At 41.5% G+C, this 7264-nt stretch overlaps 2 pseudogenes; both read right to left on the bottom strand.

Moving 5' to 3' along the window:
* Positions 1–6: 6 nt before the first annotated feature.
* Positions 7–2256, bottom strand: LOC149033862 (uncharacterized; annotated as a pseudogene).
* A 120-nt stretch (positions 2257–2376) lies between these two features.
* LOC149033861 (uncharacterized) lies at positions 2377–5146 on the bottom strand (annotated as a pseudogene).
* Positions 5147–7264: the final 2118 nt, after the last annotated feature.

Raw genomic sequence — 7264 nt, 5'->3', positions numbered from 1 at the left:
AGAATTTGCGTCACGCCAAATCCCCGATTGCAGAACGTCTACAAGAAATAAAATAAAATAAAATAAAAGTAAGCAAAAAACAAAAGGTAGAATAACATAAAAAAGAGATACATAATACAAACAGAAAATGGGATGCCACAAAAACCATCAAAACGGCCCAAGAGATACTGCCAAATCAGGCAAAACACAATAAAATAGCATACGCGACGTAAAAACAGTTTAGCCCAGAACACTAAGGTCAAAACGACGATGCCAAATCAGGCAAAAGGTTCAAAACAAACGGAGGTCAAACCACTGACCAAAATGACAATGCCAAATCAGACAAAACACAACGAGGTTAGACTAAAAGATCAGCAACGACAAGGTGAGGAGCAGAGCTGAAAGAAAAGAGACATGTATGGTAAACAAGGATGACAAAAGCTCACCTAAAAAATACCCGTAAGGCTAACACTCTGAATCTCGGGCAACAACTGAAAACCGAGGGACGTGCCTTGTAAATTTGCCTCTGGCCGGGACCTTCCAACAAGAGGTCTTCAATACAAAGAAGCTCAAACACTACCTTAACAAAAGACTTGAACGGAGAAGAGCTGTCATGCAAAAAGGGCCAAAAATAGGCCGAAGGCCACTGTGGAGCGATCAGAGTGCCGTAACCAGAGCACGACGAGAGAGCTCTAACAGAAGGGACGATGGCACTCACAGGAGGGCAGACCCAATTGTTCTCGTCTCGCCAATCCTAGGCCAAGGCGTCAACGCCGCTGCAGCCGGGGGAGGAAAATTTATAATTGAACCTAGGAACCTGGGCGTTGTAATGCGACGCAAACCGATCGATTGTGGGAGGGCCCCAGTTGGCGTCAATCATACGAAATACAGAAGGGTTGACGGACCAGTCATCTTTGTCAACAAATCTGCTGAGAAGATCTCCCCTTTCATTAAGCGACCTTGGGATCCATTGCGCTTCCAGAATGATGCTGTTAACAAGACAGAGATTAAAAATGTCCATGGCCAGAGCCTGGAGATTAATTTTGGAGCTTCCGATAGCAACAATTCTGGCGGCGCCCTGATTATCAGTTAAGATTTTAACTCACTTGTTTTTCAATTGAGCAACGTCGGAAAGCAATAAGAAATAAATAGCTTTCAGTTCGCGGAACGTAGAACTTTGGCCGATATCCACGGGTTCCCACATGCCGCTGACAATGGTGCCGTCTAGAGAAGGTGAAAAGCCTCCGAAGGCTACATCACTTGCGTCGGAAAACACAACGGTATGGGTTGCTAATGGTGGCCTTATAGAATAACCGTTGAGGCAATCGATGTTGCAGCACCAAAATTTGAGCTCGAGTTGAAGACTGAGAGAAAAATGAATGGTGTTGTCCCATGCTGACCTGGTTTCAACGGCGAAGTACATCTGCCTGGTCAAAAGACGAGAAATCGGGCCGACTGCCAAAGTAACTAAAATGATAGTACCAGCGATTCTCGCTAACTCACGGAATGAAGAGTACCCTGCTTGAATCGCAGAATCCAACAAGCCCTTAAGTTTGGAAACTTTCTTCTCTGGAATTCCAAATGACAATGAAATAGAATCGATCACGAAACCGAGTCACTCGCCAATTTGCATTGGAGTCCAGTGCGACTTTTCCTTGTTACAAAGAAGACCAGATGAAGAAAGCTCTTTGCGTTGAATTAAGTTTGCTGCCGTGGCGGAACACTTATCAGGTTGACTGCCGAAGCCGTCGTCTAGATAAAGGAAACTGGTGTGCCCTATAGAACGCCAGCGTCTAACTAACGGGTGCATTAACTTAGTGAAACAAAAGCTGGCACTACTAAGGCCGAAAGGAAGAACTGCAAAGGTTAAATATCTAACAACGCCGGAAAAAGGCCAAGCAAAACCGAGATACTTTTGGTGATCAAGACAAATATCAACATGAAGATGGCCTGACTTAAGGTCCCACGTGAAAAACCAGTGTCCTTCATCCAGAACTTGGCATAGCGAGCGCAAGTCTTCATATTTGAATTTGGGTTTAACTAAACAATTGTTGACGCGCCTAAGATCAATAACAAGACGCAACTTCTCTCCTTCCGCGACTGTTAAAGGATTCACCAGAACGGAGGAACGACATGCTTAAAAATACAACCATTACTAAGAAGCTCGGTAATTGCTTCAGCCACAAATTCTGGATGCTGAAGCGCAGATCTGTTGTTCTTTAGAAAGCACTGTGAGGGATACTGGGCAAAAGGTAACCTGTAACCACGCCTAATCATGTCAAGCACGAAATCTGAAGCATCTAATGCTTCAACCCAGAAGTTAAGCAAGGACTTCAAGCGACCTTTGACGCCATTGCTACCGCCTTTAACACTGAATTCGTCGCTACAGGAAGACAATAAATCTAAAAAATCGCACTCAACTTGCTGGGCATCAGCATTATCAGTGGTCAACAAACCGCCCTCTAGTCAATCACGGCGAGCGCTACTCTTTGAAGTGTCCGCAGGTTTGGTGCATGTCAAGCTCAAATGACCAAAACCTCCACACTGAAAAAAGGGGAACACACAACAGCATGAAAATAAAATCCACAGCATAAAAATAAAAGAACAGTGGAGTAGCGTATGGCGTTAGCAGACCCGAAGGAAGATTACTAATTGACAACAGCTCTATATGCGACAAGCAATTAACGCGTATTGCGTAAGTGAAACACCTAATTGTCTAACACAATAAGACTGCCAAATACAGAACGTGCAGAAAACAAATATCTGCTAATCTACGTACCGCAGGTATTTTGATATTCTGCACTAACCTTGTTTATAGAACGACATACAGCAAAACGGCAATTCATGGAGAATATTTGATTATGGCCTGAGTGTAACGCCATAATCGACGAGGTAAAAACAAAGCCAGTATAACGAGAAAGAGTAGGCTACTTATCTGAAAACAAGGCCCCAAACGACGAGCTGGTCTAGCTTCCGAACGAGAAGCCAAATCCTTAGACGAGAATCTCGACGAAGAAGCCGCGCGGAGTACAGAAGAGGAACCACTTCCTTTCTCGTCAGAACCGTCCGTGACGGACAAGACGACGCTTCTCTTTAATGATTTTTCTCCCGGCTCTCCTCTCGGCCCGGTAAATTCTCTTCTCGTCGTCGGAGTCAGAGGCGAGTTCGTCGGACAAATATTCGCTAACGGTCTCCCATTCAAATTCGCTCTTGTCAGCTGGCTTAATGGCTTTAACACGCTTGGAAACTAATTCAGTACCTGACTCCAGAGCAACTTTAACTTTCTCGTACAATTTCTACTTGAGAGCGTCGGATCCTTCGTCTAGTTTATCCACCACATGGAGGGAATGATCCAACTGCTGCTGGTTTTTCTTCCCTTTTGCAGGTATATTGTTCACGCCGAGCTCTATTGACTGCTTGTTTAACGGAAGAGCTGTTCTCCTCGGAAAATCGCTTCGCGAAATCACTAAGCCAAGATTCAATATGTTACCTTAGTGAGGTTATCGGTCAAAGAATCCATCGATTCAGAAACGGCAGACTGTATAGCAGCACCAACAGAAGGATCTAAAACTCCATCGTTCCGACTAGAACGTGCCCTAGCTTCCTCAGAGTCGCTCATGCTAAAGAACAGTGGAGTAGCGTGTAGCGTTAGCAGACCCGAAGGAAGACCACGAACTGACAACATGCATTTATATATACGACACGCAATTAACGCGTACTTCGTAACTGAAACACCTGATTGTATAACACATTAAGAATACCAAATACAGAACGTGCAAAAAACAAATATCTGCTAAACTACGTACCGCAGATATTTTGACATTATCTGACGAGAACAAGTACCTTGACCGTGTTTTTTCCAAGAACTATAACGAATACTCCGTCCGACGAAACACTCACCGACCTTAACTACCACTACCGAAGCTAACGACAACACAACTCCTACGACTACAGCAACTATACCGCACATAAAGGGCATATCTGATAACATCTCGCGCATCCTACAACCATTCAATATCCGCGTCGCTCACAAACCCATTACAACACTACGTCAGTTACTGACTAACGTCAAAGATCAAGACGAACCGAGGAAGAGACAGGGAGCAGTTTATAAGATCAACTGCTCCGACTGGCACGCCTCCTACATCGGTGAGACTGGCAGAAACCTCAAAACCAGACTAACTGAAAACTAACGAGCGACGAGGAAAGGCGATGTCAACAATCACATTGCTGAACAACACCGACTTTCGAACCACACTGTTGACTGGGACTCTGCGCAATGCCTAACCTACAACACCAACTACTTTCAACGACTGACTCTGGAAAGCTGGTTTACTAACTTGGAACTGACTCCCCTTAACAGGTGTCAACCACTACCGGCACCATACAAACATGACATTAACATTACAAACGAACCAAACAGAACGACCTAACTTTACTAACGGATCGAGACTGACCAATCACGACCGACCTACGCCACTTGAGTCTTACAGCCAATAACATCGCGGCAAAACCGACCAATCAGTTTATACAAACCGGACTAAGAACATTCGGCAGACAACAACTATTCACTTGATTCTGACGATGACCTCCGCTCAGGTTGTCGAAATGTCAGTCACCAATACTGACAACAGTCCTTCTCAGGACTACACTCACCCGGACGATCAAACTACACTATTACGAGAAATTCTCTCTTGATCACTAATGGTAGTTAAAGGGTTAAGATCAATATCCATATTCTCTAGACTCTTCACGATAAATTTCCATTGGTACTGATGAGGAGAATCCATATTGTAATCAGAGCGTCTTGAGTTGGCAATCTTTTTGTTATTCTCATGTTCTCAATGAATGATTCAGCAATATTACTGGGGGGGGGAGGGAGAACTTACATGCTGACTACCCTTGGGGCTGATAGGGTTACTTAAGCAGAGAGAACTAAATTAGTCTGTTGTTTCGCATGTAAGTCATGCTGTGTTCCCTAGTTACCAGTACATGTGTACAAAACATGGTCCAAAGTTAACACAAACATCACTTATTTCAAAGCAAATAATAGTACTCCACATTAGAGTAATATTTGAATTAAGCATTGGCAATTGTAGAGTTCTGAGAACTGTATTTGATAATTAAAAAACAAACTCACAGTCTGATTAAATTGGTATTCATAAACAAAGTAATAGCTAGCTCACCTGATTGTAACATAAAGAAAACCCAGTAAGGACCCAACCAGTCTGTTGTCAGTTGTCAGACAGGAAAAAAATGGGTAGAACAGGATGCCGTAGACAAGAACAGTGACAATGTTCTGAAAAACTAATGAAAACAGAGGAATTATTTTTTCTGTCCACTCATGTTGAGTGCTGGACTGCTGCGCAGGTAAAGGGGGTAAGTTTCTAAAGAAACTGTGTTGCTGCATCAGTGGGAGAGTATAGCAGGTAATTTAATATTATTGACTGAGCTGATAATGTAAATTGGCCACTTTGTAGAGTTTAAAAGCTGATTTTTCAAGCATAATAGCCCTTCATCAGAGAAATTGTAGGAATTGTGAGTTGTGTGTGAATTTATATTCAGAAAATGGAGCTATGCTATTGGTGGGAATATGGTGACAAGAAAACAAGAATAAATTAGTTAAATGAAAAGCATTTGTTGATACCATGTGGCTTAAGAGTGCCTATTTGAAAGATAACTTTTGTTCTGGAGTGATTTTACCAGTGAGAGAATAAACAAAACAAACAAACACTTAATTTATTCAAAATCAGGTTGCCATGGTATGACCACTTACCCTGCACCCATTCAGCTGGGTCAGGCATCTGAAAAATTCCATTTTTTGGTTGTAAAAACAACATTTCAATCTAATTTGAACCTTTCTGTTTGTAAATCCTTGCTTTGATTTATGAAAATTTTCCAAATCATGAAAATGTGTTAGTTTCCACTCTAGTAACTCTATTGAAAATGTAACCCTATTATAGTTACATGTAAGTGAGTCATGAAAATGCCACCCAAACCAGCAGCACATCCCCTTGCCTAGAATTACAAGTAGCAACTTTTTTGAAAAAAAGTGCATGTAGCTGGGTGTCACTTAGACTTAGGTACAACTACTTAAAAATACACAATGATCAGACTATATGTTGCTGACCTTCAATATAAGCCTTGACCTTTTTGCTTTATTAATCAATTCTGTACTCACATCAGCAAACCAGGATATCCATTGTAGTTTTGAAGTTCAGATTTGACCCTTTGCTTGACAAAGGCCAGTATAAAAACAATGACAAGCTTAAAAATAATAATAATACATGTAATAATAATGATCAATTGTGCAAGCATGAAATTACAAGTGAAGTTTTAGCAAAACATCATCACCTTTCTAACTTTCTGATATAAAACAGGGGGGACGGGGGCACTTACTCCAGAGGGGTTGCTTTTTGGAAGAAGGGCGCTAAATCAAATTATTATGATATGTAAACAATTTTGTCATCATTGTCTGATGAAGGTTACTTCAGTATTTCATTTACAGCAGGAAGTAGACAGCCAAGATCAAACAGACTCTCTTTGATAATTGTGAGGCACCTACATTGATAATTTTGAGAATGAAAATCTGTATAAAAAGATCCACATACAATTTCAGAGGAAATAACTACACGAGGCTTACTGTAATTTAAGACACGAAACAGAACGAAAATGAAGATTTTTAATTTTAGAAAGAGAGATTTTTAATTTGCAAAACAAGAATCCGTGTGGAAATCCACTGTACAGAAGGATGAGAGGGTCCATTAGAAAGTCCTCTAAGCCGTCGAAAAAATTATCCACAACCGCAAAACCGCAAAAAAATTCGATCAAAATCGAAAACCTCATGCAAAACCGTCAAAATCTATAAGTGTTCACATCCCAGTTCTTAAAACCCTGATCGATCCGATACAGTGTTGACAAGTGGAACATACAGAGGTTTCGCGGCTATTCGAGATCAGTGGCCGCTTGGATCGAAGAGAAACCGGAATCCAAATGGGAAAATTCGAAAACCACTTTGGAAACCAAATCCGAAACCCATAAGACAAGTATTTATGACGAAACCGAAAAACATATGCTAAAGAACGGAAAATCCGCAAGCCGTAATGAACACACAATCTGAAAAACCAAAATTCCATGGCACAAAAACCGATCCTAAAAAAATATTGAAAATCCCAATGCCCCCCTTATGGATGAATCGGTCAGTTCAGTCCAGAAATCATACAAATGATAACACAACAACTATTATTATTACTGAAACCTCAACGAAAACTCTTTTTATCGTTAT

Source organism: Pocillopora damicornis, unplaced genomic scaffold, assembly GCF_964200805.1.
Source record: "Pocillopora damicornis unplaced genomic scaffold, jaPocDami1.2 SCAFFOLD_9_1, whole genome shotgun sequence".
NCBI lineage: Eukaryota > Metazoa > Cnidaria > Anthozoa > Scleractinia > Pocilloporidae > Pocillopora > Pocillopora damicornis.
This window is presented reverse-complemented; position numbering and strand designations above follow the sequence as displayed.